The sequence below is a fragment of the Bubalus bubalis genome, chromosome 18 (assembly GCF_019923935.1).
Source record: "Bubalus bubalis isolate 160015118507 breed Murrah chromosome 18, NDDB_SH_1, whole genome shotgun sequence".
NCBI lineage: Eukaryota > Metazoa > Chordata > Mammalia > Artiodactyla > Bovidae > Bubalus > Bubalus bubalis.
Genome location: NC_059174.1, coordinates 22,054,094 through 22,078,258, shown reverse-complemented (window position 1 = coordinate 22,078,258; position 24,165 = coordinate 22,054,094). Strand labels below are relative to the sequence as shown.

The 24,165-nt window shown below is 42.8% G+C and overlaps 1 protein-coding gene and 1 long non-coding RNA gene across 3 annotated transcripts in view; one reads left to right on the top strand and one right to left on the bottom strand.

The window, feature by feature from the left end:
- The window catches only part of FTO (FTO alpha-ketoglutarate dependent dioxygenase), a 422,524-nt gene that overhangs the window by 17,876 nt on the left and 380,483 nt on the right, over positions 1-24,165 (bottom strand). The gene's annotated exons all lie outside the window — the stretch shown is intronic.
- LOC123330362 lies at positions 794-7,923 on the top strand. 2 transcript variants are annotated; one of them, XR_006546225.1, is made up of 5 exons: positions 825-928; positions 1,624-1,669; positions 2,916-3,073; positions 3,556-3,774; positions 7,764-7,923. It is a non-coding gene; the product is annotated as an uncharacterized LOC123330362 (long non-coding RNA). The 2 variants fall into 2 exon arrangements; XR_006546224.1 differs by lacking the exon at positions 1,624-1,669 and having other exon boundaries at positions 794-928.

Here is a 24,165-nt window from a genome sequence, read left to right as displayed (position 1 = left end):
CTGGGGGGCTTAAGAAGGAAAGGGACAGGATCCAGTCTCATCCTCTGCAGAAAACTTTCTTCTTTAGGAAGTGGGTGGTCATTTCATGAGAAGAAACTTCTACACTCAACCTACTCTCGGTGTTGAGTTGATGAAGTGAAATATTCTCCTTAAATCTCTTTCCTGGCCTGATGGGCCCTCCCCAGGCTGGCTGAGAGGGAGGGGCAGCACTGAGCCTGACCACCCCCATCGCTTTGACGTATCTTTTGAATGCAACTCACATCCAATTTTCACTTTTCTTTTCCTTCTGGGGGGTTGTGGATTCAGGCTGAGGAAGAAGTGTAATCTTAGATGCTGGGAGCCACAGAAGACTAAGATGGGCTCTGAGTCAGTGTGGGGGTTCCCTCTAAAACGACAGTTTGAAAGCAGTTTTTTTTTTTTTTTAATAATTGCACTTCAGTAGAAAGCGGACCAAATTCTGAAATTGTCCAAGCCGAAGCTTCTGCTGGGCTGCCGGTGTTGCCACCCGTGGACAAAAGCCCGTGGGCGCCTCGGCGAGGAAGGATGAGTTGCCCAGAGACTGCCTTAGGGGCTGCGCATGGCCTCCAAACTGCAGGTTAACTGGGCGGGTTGATTCATTAATCATCACAGCCACCAGGTTCCCATCCGAGCATCTCCAAGGAGCAAGCAGGCAGAGAGACCGGCCATTATCTATTTATTACTTACAGCCTTGTAGGGTCTCGCCTTCCGCAGGCTGGTGCAAAGCCTTCTACGCTGTGGCTTTGAAAGCTTGGGTCTGCAGTTCCCTTACTCTCTGGGGTGGTGGTGGGGGGCAATGTGTTCTCCCCACATGGGTGTTGGCTAGTGGGGTGACCTTGGCAAGGGCACGAAGACAGCATTTTCTCATCTGTCAAGGCGAGACAGCCACTGAGCCCCAGAGTTTCGCCTGGTAAATACTCACACATGGGCCAAATACCGGCCACCTCATCTCAGAGCCCCCTTGGCTCCGGAAGAAGAAGGCTTTTTTCCACCAGGGAAAAATGAATGAGGCCGTGTCCTTGCCTGGTACAAGTGAGAGATGCGGGTGGAGGCGGGGGTGGAAGACCAGAGCATTTCTTTGCAGGAAAGACACCCTTGGGCCTTCGCCGTGCATCCCAGGTGCTTTCTCATTTGCCAAAATCCAGAAGGTCACAGGGAATCAAAGGACGACTCTGCTTGTGCAGAATGTCATTATAGAGGAGGCTGGGAACGAGAGGCCTGTTACAAGTCACCTCTCCAGCTCCCGCGAACAGGCCGATTAGTGGAGAGGTTCGGCTCCTGACTGAGCGCGACAGGAGCGGGGTCAGCGGGGAATGGGCCAGGGCGCAGCAGTGAGTCAGGCTGGCACAGCGAGGGCCTGATTAGCGGCTGTCACCTCCTGCCCCCGTGCCTGGCCTGCCAGCGAGCCAGGCTTCTCAGCCAACTGCTAAGTTAGAATTTCACACTTTTTGGAAGAACGGTTCTGCAGTCGAGACCACCTGGGAGTTGGCACAGACTAGCCGACTGAGGGGCCATTATGCTTTCTCCGCATCACCCCCCAGCTGCTAGGGGAGCTTGGTGAGATGGAAGGGGCTTGCTGTTCCTAATTTAAATTGCTCTTTCTAGCTGGAGACGGACTGGTCCAGGTCCTAGTGCCCATCAGCACCCACTAGTAAGTTACGAGGCTGGGGTCATCTGTGTAATTGCTATTGGCAGGTGGCCTGCCCACGTGGTACGGGAGCACAGGTTTTAGGACAGCCTCCTCACTGCACAACAGTTCTTGCTCTGGCCTCTAATCCAGACCAGAAAGTGTACCATTCATTCATTTTTTTCCCCCCAGTGTACAGAGAAAAAAGGAAAGGCATTTAAAAACGCAACTGCTTCTAAGGACGAGATGATTTTAAGTCACCTCTTGGACGGATCACATTGTTTCCTTGATGGAGCGGAGGGACATGTGAACTCCACCTTCCCTGGGGTGTGAGGAAGGGGGATTCTCTGGAGCCTGATTTTACCTTCGTAACAGTTTCACCCAGGGCTGACCACATGAGCAGCCTTCTGGGAGAGATCCGTCCAGGAGGCCAGCAAATACAGACTAGCAGCAATTTAATTGGTTCCAAGTTAATGTCCTTTTCCACTTGGTCTCATGTAAGCACCTGGGAGTTATGGCCACTAACTTAAAATGATTTATAAAGTTCTGTCCCAGGAGAAGGTCTCTGGACAGGCAGCCAGTGAGGCTCTGAATTATGCCTCCATAGTGGGTAGAGTACGAGGATAATGGAACAGGCTCGGCTGTAAAGAATCTCTTGGAAGAGGGAGGGGAGTCTCATGTTTCAGCAGGGTAATTTTTGACAGTCGTGGCTCTTTTAGGTTTCAGATTTGACACAACCTCTATTCTTAGGAGCTCATCTTAGCTTATATCCTTCTTAGTTGGAAGCTGAGGTTAACAGACTTGCTCAGCTCATCTGTGGCAGAGTTGAGCTTCCCTGATGGCTCAGATGGTAAAGAATCTGCTTGCAATGCCAGAGAGCGGGTTCCATCCCTGGGTCAGGAAGATCTGGAGAAGGGAATGGCTACCCACTCCATCCACTCCAGTATTCTTGCTTGGAGAATCCCATAGACAGAGGAGCCTGGCAGGCTGCATTCCGGGGGGTTGCAAAGAGTCAGACACAACTGAGCGACTAACACTTTTCACTTTATGAGACTAAGGATCTGGTCTGAGGACCCCTAGTTCACCGTGGGTTTGCATGCTTCTTCTTTTTTAAAGTTATAGCTGTTAAGAGCTGACATTATTTGAGGGTCTACTTTGTGCCTCATCGGCATTCTAAGTGCTTTATTCATTTAATCCTCATCACCCTATGATGTTATGATTTTGTTTTAAAGTATTTCCTTACTTATATATTTATTTATTTGTGTGCCAGGTCTTGGCTGCAGCACTCGGGATCTTCAGCCTTGGTTGCAGCATGTGGAATCCTTAGTTGTGGCACGTGAGAGCTAGCTCCCTGATCAGGGATCGAACTTGGGCCCTCTGCACTGGGAACTTGGCGTCTTAGCTGCTGGTGCTTAGCCACAGGACCAGGTTAGTCTTGAGGTTATGATTTTTATCCCCAGCTTACAGATGGGAACACTGAGGCACTGAGTGGTGATGTCATTTGCCCAAGGTCACAGAGATTATAACTGACGTGACCAAGATATGAGCCCAGGTGACCTGGCCCCACAGCCATACTCCAAACTACCCTATCATGTTATTGAAACAGTGCACAGCGACAGTTTTAAATCTAATGATATATAGAGTTTATACAATGAAAAAAGCAGGAGTTCCCCGCTCTAATCCATCTCAGCCCTGGATTTGTTTCCAACAGTGGTTACCTGGTGTATCTCTCACCAATATGTACCACACTCCTATTCCTTGATCCTTCAACTTCAGATATAATCCTTTGTCTTCCTGCAGTGTGACATTAGGGTTTGACTCTCCTTATCCTGTGTATGTGAGACTGGTGTTCCAGGATTTACCCATATTCCGAGGCTCAGTTGGCCCTCTCTGTCATCTGCTTTAAACAGTAGACTGCAGCATGGGTGACATGAGAACAATTCTTTTAAAAAACCTGGAAGCTTCTGCTTTTGTGCACTTGGGTGTCTTGAGCCTCACTGCAAGAAGTCTGGGTATCTGCAGGAGAGACCACACAGAAAGGCCACGTGGAAAGATGGAGGCTGAGTGATCCCAGAGTCCCCAGCTGAACCCAGCCTTTCTGCTCCAGCTGCTGCCTGACTACAGTCCAGGTGAGAGACCCTCAGTGGGGCCAGTAGAAGAGCCTTCTATCCAGATGAGTCAACGCACAGAAGACCAGGGTCTTATATGAGAATTAGTAACTGTGATTGAGGGCTTCTCTGGTGGCTCAGACGGCAAAGAACCCGCCTGCCAGTGTAGACACGGTTTGAGCCCTGGGTCAGGAAGATTCCCTCTTGGAGAAGGAAATGGCAACCCACTTCAGTAGTTCTGCCTGGGAAATCCCATGGACAGAGGAGCTTGGTGGGCTACAGTCCATGGGGTCGCAAAAGAGTCGGACACAACTTAGCGACTAGACAACAACAGCAGCTGGGTTGTTGCAAGCTGCTAAGTTTTAGAGTGATTTCCTGCAAAGCAAGCAACTGCAATAGAGTTTCTCTGTAGTTTTAGTTCCTTAATTGTATACCTTTGGAACTTTAGATGATATGCTTAAGTTCTACATCTGATTCCATTCACTTTTCTTACTGTGTTAAAAAGTATATAATGTACAATTTGCCATTTTACCTACTTTTAAGCATATAACTCAGTGGTATTCATTGCATTCACAATGTTGTACAAGAATCACCAGTATCTGCTTCTAAAATTTTCTCACCATCACCTCAAACAGAAATTCATTATGCAATTCCCCATTCCCTCTTGCTGCAGCACCGGTAACCTCTAATTGACTTTCTGTCTCTCTGAGTTTGTCTATTTTAGATAGTTTGTATAAGTGGAATCATATATTTGTCCTTTTGTGTCTGGTTTATTTCAGTTGGCATGTGTTTTTGAGGTTTGTACAGGTTATAGCATGTGACAGAATTTTGTTCCCTTTTATGGCTGAATAGTATTCCATTCCATGTATGTAACATGTTTGGTTTACTCATTCATATGCTCGTGGATGCTTGGATTGCTTCCACCTTTTAGCTACTGTGAAAAATGTTATGAAGTATCTATTTGAATCCCTGTTTTCAGTTCTTTTGAATTTATACCTAGGAATGGACTTGCTGGGTCACATAGATGCTAATTCATTTAACTTTTTCAGGAACCACCAAATTATTTTCCAAAGGTATTGTGTGGTTTTACATTTCTAGCAGCAATGTATGAGGGTTCTAATTTCTCCACATCCTTGCTAACACTTGCTATTTTGTTATTTTTAAAAAATTATTATAGCTCTCTTAGTAGGTGTGAAATAGTCTCTCACTGTGGTTTTAATTTACATTTCCCTAATGATTAATGGTCATAAACATCTCTTCATGGACTTACTAGATATTTGTATATCTTCTTTGGAAAAATATCTAATCAATTCCTTTGCCCATTTTTTAATTGGGTTGTTTGTCTCTTAGTTCTTGAATTTTAGGAGTTTTTTATAGTCTGGATAGTAAACTTCTATCAGATATATGATTTACAAGATTTTTTCCTCTATTTTGTAGGTTGTCTTTTCACTTTCTTGGCAGTGTTCTTTGACACACAAAAGTTTTTCATTTTTGATGAATTTATCTATTTTTTCTTAGGTTCCACTAACTTTTGGCAGAATCTTTCAACTTCCCCTTTTATAAAATAAGGATAAGAGTGCCCAGTATAGAATGAGAGATGGGGCCAGTTAACAGCCTAAACAGTGTTGCAGGAATGAGAGATACCTAATGTTTCATGAGAAGGCAATGGCACCCCACTCCAGTACTCTTGCCTGGAAAATCCATGGATGGAGGAGCCTGGTAGGCTGCAGTCCATGGGGTCGCTAAGAGTCAGACACGACTGAGCGACTTCACTTTCACTTTTCACTTTCATGCATTGGAGAAGGACATGGCAACCCACTCCAGTGTTCTTGCCTGGAGAATCCCAGGGACGGGGGAGCCTGATGGGCTGCCATCTATGGGGTCGCACAGAGTCGGACACGACTGAAGCGATTTAGCAGCAGCAGCAATGTTTCATGAACTCTGGTGGAAGGATCTTTTCCACCTGTGTGTCATTCTTAAGTCAGTTGTTGGTTTTCAGCAAAGCTAAACACTACCTGACAAGACTGTTAACCCTAAACCTAACGTGTGAATTATTAAAAAAGAACTTAGAATCTTTACACCCACTCAGATTGGAAGTCTTCAATCTGCACTTCCACAAATGTATAGAATCTGACTGTGTACCTGCCTTATTTCTTCCATTAACCCAGAGGGAGCCAATGAGCATCTCCGCACCTATCCGATTCTAGCTAGCCCAGAAGAATGACAGTATCTGATATCCCTAGTAAACATTTTCATGGAACTTACCCCTCAAACCTCCCGGCCAAAGATTTTAGTCCTTTAAAAGAATTTCCTGCCATCTTCCATTAGATTTGTCAGAGACTGAGGTATGGTTATTAACACCATACACGTATGTGTATACTAATTGGCAAGCCATCCTTTACATAATCATAGACACCTCTTTATAGCATGAGTGTTGGTGAACAAGGCAAATAGAGAACCTAGTACCACGGAGGAGAATTTCCCAGGATGCAACTGCAGCTCAGGGCACACAGTCTGACCTTCAGCATAACTCAATCTACATAACAGCAAACTCACAATGATAGTCTCCTTGAATAATAGCTCTACTTGGGCATTTCTTACAGCTGATTATCATTTTCCCCCTATTGAAAACATTTAATTCACTGCCATCTGGAATGTCTATTTATGTGTGGGGCGCATATGATACCAAATGTCTCATAATTGTTTTGGTCCTTCCCATCAGAAAGGAGACTTAGATTGGTAGAAGACATTAAAAAAGTATGGGGTCAGGTCAGTATAAACATTCTCAAAACTGTATTTGCAAAAGCCAGCATTGCTCTTAAGACAATTACATGTGCTCTATCTTGGTCCTAAACATTTAATGGTGTTTTGCAGAACTGCTTATAATTTGAAAAACTGGAAACAGCCTAAATGTCCATTATCATGGGACTAATACTGAACGATGGTATTTACAACCTATGGACATCTCTGCAACAATTAAATAGATTTATATCATACGTTCTAACATAGGGAGATTCCTAAATCTAGATATGTTTGTTATTGAGTAACAAAAGCAAGCTGGGTATTGACTGGCAGAACCAATGGTGGTTTGTCATGACCATTTAGGTAAAACAAAGAAAACATATTTATCTGAAGTACATCTAGAGGTCTATAAATGCACAGAAAAATATTTGGAAGGGTGAGAAGGTCTGAGATTTAGGGGTAGTGCTCAAAAAGTACTTGATGAAGTTTTAATGGTGAAAAAACCAAAATACCTTCGAGTTAGGGACGCGAATCAGCTGTTAAAGAATATAAGCAGCTTCAGTTCTCACTTCTGTTCTACCAGCCAGAATTCTGGAAACTCAGCAAGAAGTAAATTCTTGGTTTAGTCAATATAGGAATTTGAAGTCAACCAGGTAAAACAACTCCTTTGCATCTTAAAGGAGACTTTACCTACAACATCCTGGTTGTTTCAGTAAAGGTAGGGTCCTCTGAGGACTGGAGTAGAAAAGGGATTTCTCCAGACTATTTCATCTTCCCCAAACTCCTGCCATTCCACTGAAACTGAAGCCTTGCAAGCGGGGAGAGGAAAAAAAATACAGGACCAGTGGCTATACTTATTTTAAACACCTAAGCTTTATAAAACTTCTTTCATCTACATGTCTCTTAAGAAAACTGTCAAAGCAACAAAGAAGCAAAGTGGAAACAGATGTTTTTCTACCAAAAATGCTCTCAGGAATGGTTTCAGATATTCACGTTCATTTTCTAAGTAACGGTACCAACCAGCTCTTCTTGTCCACCATTACAGCCCCCGGCATGTTTCTCGGGGCCCCTCTGACGCATGCTTAGACAGGATCTGGCCCCAGAAGCCTAGGTTCCCAGCAAGCCCTGTGGTCAGAGGAAGGCATGGCGCTCCCAGTCAGCTCAGCCTCTGGGCATCTCGATCCACAGGCCTAAGAGTGCATGCTCTGCAGGCCAAGTCAGGGCAATGGCATTTTACTCTCCGACTGATTTCTTTTTTCCCTTTGCAGGCAGGGCAGCCCACTGGAACTCCTCTGGGATGTGAACGGTCCTGGGAACACAGGCTCTTCCCCTCCAGTTCACGACCCCTCCCCCAAGTCTCTGCTTTTAGGCACCTCAGTTGCTAAAGGCATTTAACTTTAATTCCATTTGACTTCAATTGTGTCCAAATTACTGTAAAAAGGAAGAAGACAACAAGCTGTAAATATGAAGAGAGACAGAAAATCATTGAGAATCCTGCCTTTATGAATATTTGATGAAGAAAGGTTAGATCCATAGCTGGTAAATTATAAGAAATTATGTCCATCATGTGACTCTGTCAGCAAAGGTTAATACAAATGGGTTGGGACTTAGTTGGGATGACAACGCAGATTAAAAAAGATTTGTCCTGTCCTCTCTGCAATTAGTTTTTCTCCTATTATTAGTGTAATAGACTTGATCATTAGGATTATGGCAACAGAACAACTGCTCGGCAAAATCATTTTGTTTTGCAGACCCAGCGTTGCATTTTCACAATAAATTTTTCATCTCTGCTAATCTTGCCCTTAATTGTGTGGTTGCTGTGGGCAGGATCCAATGATTAACTCTTTTGATCCTACAATGCCCTTGCCATCAAGTACGCTGATTACATGCAGACTGAACGTGTGAGCCTACATTTTTCTGTAGCTGGATACATGGCTCTCGTGGTTCATTTAGCGCAAGCAGAAAAATGGTTATTTTTGCTCAAATAACAGCTCCAGTCAAGTGTGAAATTGTATATAATTGTGTTATAGGATTTTGCCCAGGTTAAAGGGCTTCTTGGGGTTTGCATTATGAACCTCATTTCTCAGGTATTTATGATTCGTTTTCCACTTTTAAAAAATCTGAATTAGGCTTAACCTTCTCTGCTCAGAGGCCTTATTGTCGTTGTTGTTGTTATTATTATTTTGCAAAGGGGATTAAAGTACTCATCTCGCATTCTTTGAACCAAGGCAGAGAATGTAATTGATGTCAAGCACAGTGAGCTGGGAGGTAGAACAAATAGCATGATGGACCCCAACAGCTGAAGGCTGTAATTTATCCAAGTGGTGGCTTGGATTTCCAGTGGTACCTTGATGCCCTTTCCACAAGGTTGAAGACCTTGGAGATGGAAGCCAAAGAGAGGGTGGAGTGAATGAATAACAAGTTAAAGAAAGACAAATCAGAGGGTTCTGAGGTTTCTAGCTATTCCAGACCAGACTATAAACAAGCAACTGATAAACAAAGTGCAGTGAATGACACGCTGCTAGCTTATTTATCACCACTCTGTGCTCTTTCTGGATAACTCTACTGCCCTTACCAAAGACCACTCTTTTGATACCTACACACCGTGCATCACATACCATTGAGTTGCTACATAGTTTTTAAAGGAGGGATGTGGCTGATGGAATACTTAAAGATCACTACCAGATGAGGAGAAAGGCAAATATGATTTCTGCCATGGCGGGGGGTGGGGGTGGGGGTTGTCCAGGAGGGGAAGTTGAAGAGAATGGAGCGCACTCACAACAGAAAAGGAAAATAAAAAATAAAAACCTAAACACATAAATGTCATAAATGCTAAGAAATCAAGAGACCCTAGAGGCCCAATGCAGAAGACAAAGTTTTTTCCCAAATCTAACATAAGGCTACAAATAAACTTATTTACAAAACAGAAAGAGACTCACAGACCTAGAGAACGAACTTATGGTTGCCAGGGGGGATGGAAGGTGGGGAAGGGACAGTTAGGGAGTTTGGGATCAACATGTACACACTGCTATATTTAAAATGGTTAACCAACAAGGTCCTACCTTATAGCACAGGGAACTCTGCTCAATGTCATGGGGCAGCCTGGATGGGAGGGAAGTCTGGGGGGAGAATGGATACGTGTATATGTATGGCTGAGTCCCTTTGCTGTCCACCTGAAAACATCACAGCTTTGTTAATCAGCTACACTCCAATATAAAATAAAAAGTTAAAAAAAAAATAAAGTAAGGCTAGAAAATGTAGATAACTAGGGAAAAAGTCTCAGGAAGGGTTAAGTGTGACAGCCAAAAGAATAATGGGAACTGTCATGCCTGTAGCAATCTCACTGTAGAAGTGGTGTCTAAGCAAGGTCCGCCGAGAGACACCCCCCAACTGAAGTATACACTCTGCCCCCACTTGCAGTCAGCCCAAAGGAGGAGACTTAACACATCAGGGAGCTTGCCGGATTATCAGATGAACTAATCAATAGCATTGACAATATTCCTGCCTAAAAGCATAGGTGGGGGGAGCAGTAAGTGAGGCACCAAAGCAGACAGAATCTTTGCCAATACATTACCTTGGACCTTTGACTTCTGCCAAGGGCTCTAGAGGCACGGGACTTTTCTTCCCAAGACCTGGGATTTTCTGCCTAAGTGACTTTGACCTGCTTGAGCTGAGTCAATTGCATCCTTCACCAGCGATGGGTACCGGGGACGTACGCAAATGGCGCAGACCCGGTCTCCCAGGCATCGGAAGCACCGTGTCGGGTCATGCCATTACCGGCTCCCAGCAGCCCTCCCTCCCGGCCTCTGTAAATCTCAGCTGTGTGTGCAACATCGCTGGGCTCAGTGGAATACAAATGGCTTCTCCATGTACCTGGATGGCTCCTGAGACTTGAGCCACCTGAAGAGTTCTCTTCCCTCCGTGTGACCTACACCTGGAGGCTCTGAAAAGGCATTCTGGCCCCTCTCAACTCACTGAATTTAATGCTCCAGAGAGTAACCAGATTTCATCACTGAGAATGAAGCTAATTCAGAGAGACAAAGGAAATACACTCTTCATGTTCCCACATCTATAAAAGAGCATTCGGGGCTATTCAAAACCCAACTCATTAAATCCACGCCAAAAATGCTCTGTGGAGTTTGAGCTTCTCCCCCAAACTGCTGCTTCTGCTATAGCATTGTGGATCCTAGCTCCTAAATATCAAGCTGAACCCTAAACTGAGAAACACAGTTGTAGCTGGTAAAGCCTAAAGCAGGACCATCAAGAGAAGAGGACTTAACAAATAAGTATCTGCTATGGATTTATTGGCTTCCCTGGTGGCTCAGATGGGAAAGAATCTGCCTGCAGTGCAGGAGACCCTGGTTCAATCCCTGGCTAGGGAAGAGTCCCTGGAAAAGGAAAGGGCAACCTGCTCCAGTATTCTTGCCTGGGGAATCCCATGGACAGAGGAGCCTGCCAGGCTATAGTTCATGGGGTTGTAGAGATGGGCACATCTGAGCGACTAATACTACTACTATAATACTACTACTATGGATTAGTTACTTGATTTAACTTAAATTTTTTTTTTATTGAGTTATAATTTATATACCATACAATTCACTTGCTTTACTTGCAGAATTCAATGATAGTTCCCCGACCAGGGATGGAACCCAAGCCCTCAAGATTTTAAATGCAAGTCTTAACCGATGAACTGTCAAGGCAAGTTTTGGATTTAATTTTCTTAACTCTGCATAATCATTTAAAGTTTACTGATGAAGAAAGTGAGACTTAAGACAAAGAGATTACGTAACTTGTCCAAAGACACGAAGCTTCGCCAAGGAAAGACTGGGATTCAAACTCAGGTTTGGCGGGCTCCAAACCACTACCCAAAACTCTGAGTACCAGCGAATGTTGCTTCATTTCTACCAGAGGGACAAAAGACAGCGTAGCAGACACAGTAAAGGCTAATAGAGGAAATGTCACTCCTTCAAACTTCCAGACTCCCAGGGAACGAGATGCACGCCTTGGAAGGGATACTGCTTTTGGCATTTGTTCTGATCTCCATCAGGACACAGAATGGGGCTGTAAACATGGGATCCCAAGAGGTAAAATGCAGAATTTCTGTGAACACAGAGCCCGCATGGTCCACATCGTACCAGTCACCGGGCTCTCTTACCCATGACAAAGCCAAGGTTTTCTAAAATGGGCAGATTATTGTAGTCTGCCTGGCTGTGCTGTAACTATTTCAAGGACTATTAAATTAAACCCTGGAGACAGTTTCCCTTAAGATAAAGAGCATGCTTTTTATTGTGCCATCAAAGGAGACCAGAAAACCTGAAGCTTTCAGCTTTAAAGACAACATAATGAGATCAGAGATTTTGCTTGCAAAGAAATTAACTTTCGGTTAATTAATGAAAGTAACCTTAAACAGCGGGCGTGTTGCCAACAACCAGGACACTATAATAAAAAGGAGGCGGGGAGATAATGGGCTGCTTTCAAGGGGCCAGGGCTCAGCAGCCCAGAAAAGAAATTTGATGAGGATGCTGCTTGTAAATTTGATCTCAAATTCTTAAGATGAACAAATAATAGTCTTATCTGTAATAAAGTCAGCTACAAATGCTTTCTTTTCACCCATAATTTTCTGTTCAATTTAGATAGAAGATTTAATTAGATGCTGGTGAAACACTAGTTATTTAATAAAACCCTTAATCAAAATCTAATCGATGGTACATAGAAACCACTGTAACATAATCACAATTTAAAAAAAATACATTTTACAGTATTCACTTTTTACAGTTAAGAAAATCTGTGGATGCAATATATTCTGTTTCCTGCTCAAGGCAGGAGCTAAGAAGGCAAACCCAATTTAAAAAAAAGCCCCCAAACTGCAACCCTTTCTCCCTTCTCATAAAGTTTGCTTTTAAAGATTTTCTTTTGTCCGTTGCAACCAAAAGAGGCCCTTGAGCCAAAATGAAGAATGATCCCTCCCACCTCATAAAGTTTTTAAACTAAAATTTGCTTATCATGAGAAACTGACTTTTAAGAATTTCTAAAATTGTCTGAGAAACAACATGGGCCTCTCAATCTGTTAAATTCAATTGTAGTTTTGCCATTATAGACTATGGGAATCCTGAAATTCCCCAAGAGTATAATAATGGATCAAGAGTGACATAGCATATATGAAGGTGATGCTAAAGATACTGAGAGTATATGCCTAAGCTTCTAAGTACTTTAACCAGATGCAGAATTGCGAACTAAACATCCTGAGCACCTCCCAGATTTCACTCAATATGGTGATTTTTCGAGGTCACATTTCCTACATAAACTTTAAAAAAATTGATTTATTTATCTCTGGCTGCACTGGGTCTTTGTTGTTGCAAGTGGGCTTCTTCTAACTGCAGTGAGTAGAGGCTAATCTCTAGCTGCTACGATGTACGGGGCTTCTCATTGCCGTGACTTCTCTTGTTGCAGAGTGCAGTCTTCAGGCACAGGAGTTCAGTAGTCGTGGCGGGTGTCCTTAGTTGCCCTGGGGCATGTGGGATCTTACTGGACCAGGGGCTGAACTTGTGTCCCTTGCATTGGCAGGATTCTCAACCAATGGACCACCAGTGAAGTCTCCTACGTATAACTTTTATATTTGTGGGAATGTTGGTTTCCATGTGAAGTTGCTCTGCTCTCAGCCTCTGAAGCAAGAATGGCAAAATTTTTGTAACGTTGGTCATCTGCGTTCTACAGATCAGTGAAAGGAGCTGGAGAGCTTGGAGGCAGAGACACTAACCTTGATTCAACAGTTCAAATTCTATTTCCTATATGCCGTGTCTCTTTCCTTGACATTGCATAACTCTGACTGAAATAATTTCCTAGACTCACAGACTGGGGGTGGAATTTAACTTAGTAGAAGCGATAACTCCCCTGGCCCAAGATGCTGGTGGAAATCAGTCTGCTTTCTGCTAATGTCTTTAACTGACCCAGCACTGAAACGCACAAGCCTGTGAAGTGAACTCTCTGTGTCCTTGGCCGTGGCCATGTGGTGTCTCTGCTGGTGTCTGATTTGAGAAGGTCGCTGTTTAATGCATCTGGATGTTGCGATCATCCAGATTTAATCATCAGGATGGGGGTTCCAGAGGCTTCCGCTGTATATAAATTTAAATAATGGCCCCTCCCCTTTTGAAGGAAGGAAAGTCCATAGAATTCGCCCATCTGTTCCATGGGGCTGTTCATTCTGACTTTCTGATTAGATATCTCCTACTATCCGGGGCACGCCGTAATCTCCGAACAATGCTGCAGTGTTTGGGGGTATCTGATGATTTATAGCGCTTGTTATTTTTGGTTCAAATCTGCTGCCTCTTTGGCTACTGACCCGAGGGCAGGGCATGGCATGGACTGAACATGGTCAGAGCTTATTTCAATCCACTGTGCACAAGAGGCAGCCAGTGTGTGTGGTGGTGGGGTGACTATTGGGCACTCTGGGACCATGTAGTCTCTCAAGAATGTGTCCTGAGTGGGTGTCAGGCTGGATCTCATTTCTGTGTCTGCCATGCCGATACCTGCATGGCTGGCTCAGCCACTAATGCGAAGCAGTCCCAGACTGGGCTGGAGGACAATAGAAATTGGGGACCTGCCACAAAGTTCCTGGAAAATGGAATGCGGACACGATCTGAAATAAGATCTCATTGCCTCCTTTGGGAAGGCGGGGCTTTAGACAGCCCCTGGAGCCCCTCTGCCTGTATCTCTTTCCAGTGGGAGCTATGTTCCATCAGTCACCTTCCCTCCCTCCCCTCTACACACTGGCTTCTTCTCTGCCTCATTGCCATACCCAGGGACAAGAGACACATTCTTTTGTTGAAAAAAAAAGTGTTGATGTGCTTCCAGGTCTGAAAAGCAAAATAGGAGAAAGAAAAATCCCAACCCCCTTTTTTGGGAGAAAGCACAAAGGCCGTCTCTGAAGCTTTCTTAAATATTAACATTATAATGAGAAGACATGGGGTTTAGCTCCACTTGTGGGTTTTACACAACATCCTGCCCCAACAGGATCTTTTGAGGCCCCGTGATGCCTCCGAGCATGAGCTGTTCTTCCAGAGGGATGTTGACTTTTGTGGTCTATTAAGCAAGCAATGCATAAGTCAAAGTATATTCTTGCAGGGGAACGCTGACGCAAGCGCTCCAGGGCCAAACTGTCTGAGTTGGTCCCTTCTCTCCTGGGCTTTTGCTAAAGAGAAGTTTCCATAATGGGACAAGGGTGGTGGCCAGCTTTGGTGTTCAAACAATTATTGACCAGGTGACAAAAACCATGGAAGGAGACTGTTATCTCTGTGTTCCTGGGGAAGCCGCTGAAGCTCCTGGGTGGTGCGTGGCATTCAAGGCAACCTGGCTCTGGTGTCCTAGCATAGTAAGCAGAGGCCCCACACCACTGGGCAGCTGAGGCTCAGTGGTGGAGACCCTGAGCTCTGAAGTCCAAGAGAGGCATGGGGTGGAGCCCTGACTGCATGACTGAACTTGGGAAAATGACAAAATCTTGCTGAGCATCCTTATCCATAAGTGGGGAAGTAAAAATGCATTTCATGGCACTGCTGGGAAGACTGCCCAAGGTCACAGCTGTGAAGGGTAGGTTAGCCCAAGGCCTGGCACAGAGTCATGAGCTCAATAGACAACAGCTACCGTTCTTAGTGTAATGTCTTCCCTGGTGCTCGGTGACTGCAAGAGTTAGTGGAAGTGTTATCGTTCAGTCGTGTCTGACTCTTTGTGACCCCATAGACTGTATGTAGCCCACCAGGCTCCTCTGTCCATGGGATTCTCCAGGCAAGAATACTGGAGTGGGTTGCCATTCCCTTCTCCAGGGGATCTTCCCACCCCAGGGATCGAACCCACGTCTCCTGCATTACAGGCAGATCCTTTACTGTCTGAGCCACCTGGGAAGCCCTGGTGACTGCAAACTGTGACAGTTTCTGTGACAGTTATTCCATCACTGTCTTTTTTTAAATTAATTTATTTTATTTTTATGTATTTGGCTGTGTTGGCCTTGGTCGCAGCACTCGGGATTCTTCGCTGAGGTACACAACTCTCTGGTTGTGGTGCGTGGACTCACTGGTTGCATGCAGCCAGTTGGACTTAGTTGCTCCGTGGCATGTGGGAGCTTAGTTCCTCAGCCAGGGATTGAACCCACATCCCCTGCATCGCAAGGTGGATTCTTAACCACTGGACCACCAGAGAAGTCGCCATCACTGTCTTTAAGTCAAGAGATGCCTCTCCTTTCGTCCTGAATGTGATGCTTAGCCCTCTCTAGCATTCCAAGGCATGACCTCACTCTGGTTGGCATCGCGTGAGGACGGCAGCAACGGCGTAAGGCTCTGGTGCAGAGCTGACAAAATGCTGGCTCAAGGGTGACATTTTGCTCCCAAATATTTATTGTGGCCCCAATAGTTTTGGCTTTTATACTTTTTTTTTAAGAAGTGAATCAGTTCTTTTTTGAAAAAGAAAAAGAAATCTAGAGATTTTGCTCAAACAGTCAGATGTTTGGCTTTGCTTGAAAAACTGAAAGACATGCTTATCTGGGTCAATATCCCCCCAGGATGATAACTAGGGGGAGCTGAGTAGCGGCTGCCCCCTTTAGACAGGACATACGTGCTCCAGTGTGAATCAAATCCCACCTCTCCACGCTCGGCCTGCTTCATTCGTCTCCGTTATGTTCTGCTCCAGCTCACTGGGCTGTAAAAGAGCCAACCCCTGTCTGTGGCCATGTACCATCCGCTGGTTGTCTCGTGTCTTCTAGGATGCTGCCATTTTGCTTTCTGAACTCTCAGTTCAGAAGGGCCTTGGCTGAGGAGGGCTTCCTTGTTGTCTCCTGAGTTGCCCCACTCCACAGGAGTTCCTTGGTGGGCTCTGCATGTTTTTCCCAGGGTGACCATCAACAAACATCCTGTCCCTCATTTATTTTCATTCCCTAACTCTAGGTAACAGGCAAATTTGGCCTTGGAGTACAGAATGAAGCAGGGCAAAGGCTAATAGAGTTTTGCCAAGAGAACACACCGGTCATAGCAAACACCCTCTTCCAACAACACAAGAGAAGACTCTACTCATGGACATCACCAGATGGTCAATACCAAAATCAGATTGATTGTATTCTTTGCAGGCAAAGATGGAGAAGCTCTATACAGTCAGCAAAAACAAGACCAGGAGCTGACTGTGGCTCAGATCATGAACTCCTTATTGCCAAATTCAGACTTAAATTGAAGAAAGTAGAGAAAACCATTAGACCATCCAGGTATGACCTAAATCAAATCCCTAATGATTATACGGTGGAAGTGAGAAATAGATTTAAGGGACTAGACCTGATAGACAGAGTGCCTGAAGAACTATGGACGGAGGTTTGTGACATTGTACAGGAGACAGGGATCAAGACCATCCCCAAGAAAAAGAAATGCAAAAAAGCAAAATGGCTGTCTGAGGAGGCCTTACAAATAGCTGTGAAAGAAAGGAAGCAAAAAGCAAAGGAGAAAAGGAAAGATATACCCATTTGAATGCAGAGTTCCAAAGAATAGCAAGGAGAGAAAAGAAAGCCTTCCTTAGCGATCAATGCAAAGAAATAGAGGAAAACAACAGAATGGGAAAGACTAGAGATCTCTTCAAGAAAATTAGAGATATCAAGGGAGCATTTCATGCAAAGATGGGCACAATAAAGGACAGAAATGGTATGGACCTAACCGAAGCAGAAGATATTAAGAAGAGGTGGCAAGAATACACAGAAGAACTGTACAAAAAAGATCTTCACGACCCAGATAATCATGATGGTGTGATCACTCACCTAGAGCCAGACATCCTGGAATGAGAAGTCAAGTGGGCCTTAGAAAGCATCACTACGAACAAAGCTAGTGGAGGTGATGGAATTCCAGTGGAGCTATTTCAAATCCTGGAAGATGATGCTGTGAAAGTGCTGCACTCAATATGCCAGCAAATTTGGAAAACTCAGCAGTGGCCACAGGACTGGAAAAGGTCAGTTTTCATTCCAATCCCAAAGAAAGGCAATGCCAAAGAATACTCAAACTACAACACAATTGCACTCATCTTATATGCTAGTAAAGTAATGCTCAAAATTCTCCAAGCCAGGCTTCAGCAATACGTGAACCATGAACTTCCAGATGTTCACGCTGGATTTAGAAAAGGCAGAGGAAACAGAGATCAAATTGCCAACATCCGGTGGATCATCGAAAAAGCAAGAGAGTTCTAGAAAAATATCTATTTCTGCTTTACAGACTATGCCAAAGCCTTTGACTGTGTGGATCACAATAAACTGTGGAAAATTCTAAAAGAGATGGGGATACCAGACCACCTGACCTGCCTCTTGAGAAATCTATATGCAGGTCAGGAAGCAACAGTTAGAACTGGACATGGAACAACAGACTGGTTCCAAATTGGGAAAGGAGTATGTCAAGGCTGTATATTGTCACCCTGCTTATTTAACTTGTATGCAGAGTACATCATGAGAAATGCTGGGCTGGATGAAGCACAAGCTGGAATCAAGATTGATGGGAGAAATATCAATAACCTCAGATATGCAGATGACATCACCCTTATGGCAGAAAGTGAAGAAGAACTAAAGAGCCTCTTGATGAAAGTGAAAGAGGAGAGTGAAAAAGTTCGCTTAAAGCTCAACATTCAGAAAACTAAGATCATGGCATCTGCTCCCATCACATCATGGCAAATCGATGGGCAAACAGTGGAAACAGTGGCAGACTTTATTTTTGGGGGCTCCAAAATCACTGCAGATGGTGATTGCAGCCATGAAATTAAAAGACGCTTACTCTTTGGAAGGAAAGTTATGTCCAACCTAGACAGCATATTAAAAAGCAGAGACATCACTTTACCAACAAAGGTCCATGTAGTCAGAGCTATGGTTTTTTCGGTAGTCATGTATGGATGTGAGAGCTGGGACTATAAAGAAAGGTGAGCATGGAAGAATTGATACTTTTGAACTGTGGTGTTGGAGAAGACTCTTGAAGAGTCCCTTGGACTACAAGGAGATCCAACCAGTCCATCCTAAAAGAAATCAGTCCTGAATGTTCATTGGAAGGACTGATGTTGAAGCTGAAATTTCAATACTTTGGCCACCTGATGTGAAGAACCGATTCATTTGAAAAGTCCCTGATGCTGGGAAAGACTGAAGGCAGGAGGAGAAGGGGACGACAGAGGATGAGATGGTTGGATGGCATCACTGACTCAATGGACATGAGTTTGAGTAAACTCTGGGAGTTGATGATGGATGGGGAGGGCTGGCGTGCTGCAGTCCATGGGGTTGCAAAGAGTCAGACATGACTGAGCAAACTGAACTGAACTGAACTGAACTCTAGGTAAACTGATGGATGTGTCTCCTTCTGTGATAGCATTCCTGGCTTCACTTGGGGGCCAGTTTAGGTGCAAAGAATATCAGGCGATATCAGATCACAAAGTCCAGAATCAAGTTCTTTTTGGGTTTGGTCATCCTGTGCCTATGTTTCCTTATCATTATTGATTATGTCAACAGGCACTGAATTCACTGTAGTAGTGTTTGTTAGTCACTCAGCGTGTCCAACTCTTAGCCACCCCACGGACTATAGCCTGCTAGGCTTCTCTGTCCATGGAATTCTCCAGGCAAGAATACTGGAGTGGGCAGCCATCCCCTTCTCCAGGGACTGAATTCACTCGGTACTCACAAACACTACCCCATCTCCAGGGACGTGCTTAGCCTATGTGACAGCTGCAGCAAATCATTTTTCATGCCCTTGCCTCTCTATCACAAAATTCTCTCAATAATTAGCATATTATAATCAGTAATAATATTTTCCTTGCTTTAGTCTTCAATTTCAAATAATCAATGAACAATTAAAGAATTTATTTAACTTCAAATTATGATTCAAATTCAATAAAATATTTTACATAGGGAAGTAAAAGTTTCATTTACCAAATAACAACTATTACAGAGAGATTTGTCAACTGTTTCACAGCCTTAAATTTTAAACAAAAAACAAAAGCTTCAAGTGGTCACATGGTATGGAAGCGTTGAAGCACCCCAATTGTTTTTTGGTCTTGCTGATCACTGTTTATTTCCCATCTACTGGTCAGATGCAGGAATATGGCAAGCATAGTGGCTGGAGATATACACCACACCCGAAGCAAGGTTCAGTCATTTCCAAATGGTGATGAACTTACTCTTGAGATGAATGGGTGCAGTTGAGTACATATGTGTCAGTTGTTGACTGCACAAATTCTCTTGAGTGGATGTCTATGCCAAATACAATGTTTCTTAAAGGATGTCTTACTAAAAAGTGCTAATCTGAAGCTTGTACACACATAAGTAAACTTCAGGAGTAATTCAGAAATTGAATGGATGTTAGACCAATACAAGATTTCTTTAGAGAGGAATGCGTGTTCCATCATGGCTGTTGTTTAGAACTGATAGAGAATGGTGATAATGAAAGGCACATAGACTCTTGTCTGTTTTGTTACTGTTTTTCAACTTTCTATAGACAATGCAGCCCTTTCCTGCCAGCATAGAAGGGTTCTGAGAGGGAGAGCTGGGGTGGACTCCTCCCACTGCCCCAGCCTTGGTATGTCACTGCCCAGCTTTTAAGTTGATTTCAGCTTTTCATGGTTAAGACATTCTGGTCCAGTTTCCAAACACCTTTTGGCCTAGAACTTCAGTCGGAGCCTTTCCACTCAATCTGGATCCTTGATGCAACTGCCTGCCATTCTGGCCTCCGGACCTTGCTGGCCTCTTCCTTCAGACTCAGCTCCCCACATCCAACCCCTTATCTACCTTTATCCTGCTGTCTGCTTTTTTTCAGCTTACCATGCTTTGGCCCTTTCATGATTTCTCGAAAAATGAGCACTTGCCTGACCAAGAAGACTTGATAAGTTTTCTGCCTTGTTTAGCTGAACTCTTGGAACAAGTTCTGCTGTTGTTGCCTAAATCTCCATGTGACAACCACAGGATAAGCATCATTTTGATAGGAGTAGCCGTGGGGTGGGGTGAAGAGGGGGCTGCTAGGGATGCATGCTTGGCCTTGAGTATGACTCACTGGTGGTGCTAGCGACAACCAGCTCAAGGGCATGGATGGGTTACAAATCGCAGCCAAGCTTACCAATAACCAGGCTGAAAGAGGTGACAAGGCTGCAGATGTTGGGCTGGGTCTGGGATTTAATGCTTTATCTGACTCCATGCTATGTCTGCTGGGCTCCCAGAGGCAGCTTTGGCATCCGTAATGTCTATTTCTTAGGACAGTATGTTGCCTGATAGCAGAATTTATGGTCTTTAGTTCCCAGATGTCAATAAAATCACCTAGCCACGTGAGGGTTTTCTCCAGGACAGTCTAATATAGAACGCTTATCTTATTCAGGCACAACATCAGCTTTTAATATCCCACTAAATCTGCAAATCAATCCATGATTTTTAAGATTTCTTTGAGAGGAGGCTTAGGCAGCCTGCAGGTCCTTTATATATGCCGAAGACGACGATCAGTAACTTTATCAGAGAATCACACATGTTAGTAACCACACAGGCCAGTTACTGGGAATTGTTTTTCTTTGCTTTTGCTTAAAATTCTGACCTATTACTATCAGAAACAAGAGCTTTCAAAAAGAGTAGTGGTTGTGTCTCATCTTTCTGGAAAACCAAGACAGAGGTTCAATACTTCATTCTAAATTCTTGGCATCCATTATTAACATATGTGTCTTTACTCATTTGCGCCAAGGACCAATAACCCCAGGCTTTCATCTCATTTCAAGTGAAATAATACAAAGGGAACATTTTAAGACGTAGCTATGATAGGCTGAATGATGACTCTGTTGTATTTATTTAGTCCCTAAAATCGAACAAAATATCAATATCCAATCAGGCAGGCTGCCTAACTCCACGAGATAATTTGTATGTATATAACATATACATAGCACAATGTATACATATGTATGTTACACATATATTCATAAACATGTATGTGTATATGAAATGCTTAGGATATAGACAAAGGGTTTATATCAATGTACTTGAAGAACAGTATTCAAATGATATTTTAAATGTTCTTTTCCATACATGCTTGCTTTATGCAATTCAGATGTTGCCCAGTGCTGTATGGCTGTTCTATGTTTCTAGGAAGCGGTTTTGAAAAACCTCAGCCACCTTCAAAGATTTTTTAAAGTGATTCCTTTATTCTCACACAGAGGAGAAAGGCAGGTTAATCATCTATTGACTCCTCAGTCTTATTACTGGCATAAAGCTTGGGCTTTAGTAAATTTCCGCTTTTTAGTTACCCAACAAACATACATCAGCAGGAGGTGCAGATAAAGATTGAAAGATTAAGCTTTGTCACTCAAATGATAATTAAAAAGAGTATTTTAAACACACTGTAAATATACACAAGCCATCATAAAATCATCAAAACCCTGCCAGGGCTCACCACCTCCAGAGTATATAGATTATCAGGGAGAGGGATATTGATGTTAAGTCCTGCTTGTCTTGGAAGATTGTCATTAACTGTCCCAAGCCTGCACTCAGCCAGCCATCTGAGCTGGGGCAAGAAGGGGAATCCGGCTTCACACATTCTAGTAGCAGATGAGTAGGATTTGGGACAAGCAGTTTAATATGCATTTAATTGTCATCCTTTTCTATCCCATTCCAAGATGCCTTCAAATATATGATTAATATTCCGAGCACTTAAATGAAAACAACAGAAATCAAGATTCTGTTGTCCTGCTTTTAAAACATAATTTCATATACAGGAAAGATTTGACTAGGGCAGATTAATTTCTACTACACATTTCATTTATAACATGTCATAAAAAGACACATGAGCCCATGTATATTAGAAGCAAGCAGTAGCATCACCTTTCATAAAAAGAAAAGCTTGTCATCACAATCTTATTAGGATGTCATGCATTGTTAAACTGGTAAAATATTTCTGTATATTCCAATTAGTGCGACCATTTACTGGCACAGACATTACAGCGAAAACTATCTTCTTTCAAAAAAGTCCTTTCCACTGGGAACGAATCCTTTGTTTGACAATTCAGAGAACGTTATTTAGAGATTTTAATTGCTCAGTTGATCTGTGGCTGGATCTCAATAATCAAAACAATAAAATTGTTGGGTTTCTTCCTTTTTTTGACAACTGTAATAAAATGCTGGTAGTGTCCTGGGATAGTTAACTCGAGCTGGATTGACACTGTCAGATTCTTTCTCATATATCTTTTTTATCAGTGGCAAACAGCCATTTTATAAAAAGTAAGAAGTGCATGAATAACATTGCCATTATCAAGACATTCCAAATACAACTTAATGTCTTCATGAAGAATCCAACTGGACTATCTATAGCAATCTCATCTGATTATCTATGAAAAGGAGCCATAATTTTTAACTGAAAAGAAAACGATTCTTCATGTCAATTAGAAAAAGCCAAACACTTTGAAACAACTGGAGAAATATTTTACAAAAGAAGACATGTAAATAACTTTAAATAGAAGAAAACATTTCTACCCCATTACTAATCAAAAAAATGTAAATGAAATCAAGGAGACACTCTTTTCCTAATCTGTCAAATTGAAAACACACACACACACACACACACACACACACACAGAGGCATGCTCACAAACTACTGGGGGAAGCTATATAATCAGTTCAACCTTTTGGAAGAATATTTTGGCAACATGTATCAGAAACTTTTAAAATGTGCATATTCTTTGACTCAGTAATTCAATTTCTAGTAATTTAAGGTGATAGAAACACACATAAATTGCAGCCAGGAATACTTATCCTGGTGTTTTATATAATATGAAAAAAAAAAAAAATAGGAATTAACCTAAGTGTTCAACAACAGGAGAAAAATGAAATTAATACAGGATGTCTATACAAGGAATTCTAGTTTCTATTAACAATCATGTTCTCAGGGAATATTTAAAGATATGAAAAACTGCTTATGATATAAGTGAAAAAAATTATAATTTTGCTTTAAAAAGTATATACATACATAACAACAAGGACCTGCTAAATAGCACAGGGAACTATATTCAGTATCTCATAAAAACCTATAATGGAGAAGAATTTGAAAAAGTGACTCACTTAACTGAATCACTGCCTAACTGAATCACTCTGCTGCACACCTGAAACTAACACAATATCATAAAGCAACACTATTTCATTTGTTTAAAAAAGTATATACATATGTATGTGTGTATTTTAAAAAGACTAGGAGATAATACACTAAAAAACATTCATAGTGGTTATCTCAAGGTGATGGGATTATAGGAGACATCTCTTTGCAGTTCTATATGTCTTTAAATTTAAAAAAGAGATTCAATAAAGTGAAGATTACATGCTTATTTAAAACATGCTCATGGAAAAAGCAAACTCAGAAATACTGTTTATTTTCAAATGTTCCCTACCCTATATTTGAAATAATTTCCCTTATGGAAAGCACACTTAGATCTAAATAAATTTCTTTTCTGAAGAAGAGGAGTCTAGGGTACGTACCCAATGGCAAACTTTACAGATACATGGAAATTAGGCATTTTTAAAAGCTGACAAGGCTGGACCTGGATGTTAGGCTGGTCAGGCCGCATAGTTTGTTCATTTTACAATGTTAACGTGCTGGACAGAACGCAGGACACCTGAAACATGACATTTGGTGCCAAGGGAAACTGAGCATTTGGATTCGCACAAACAAC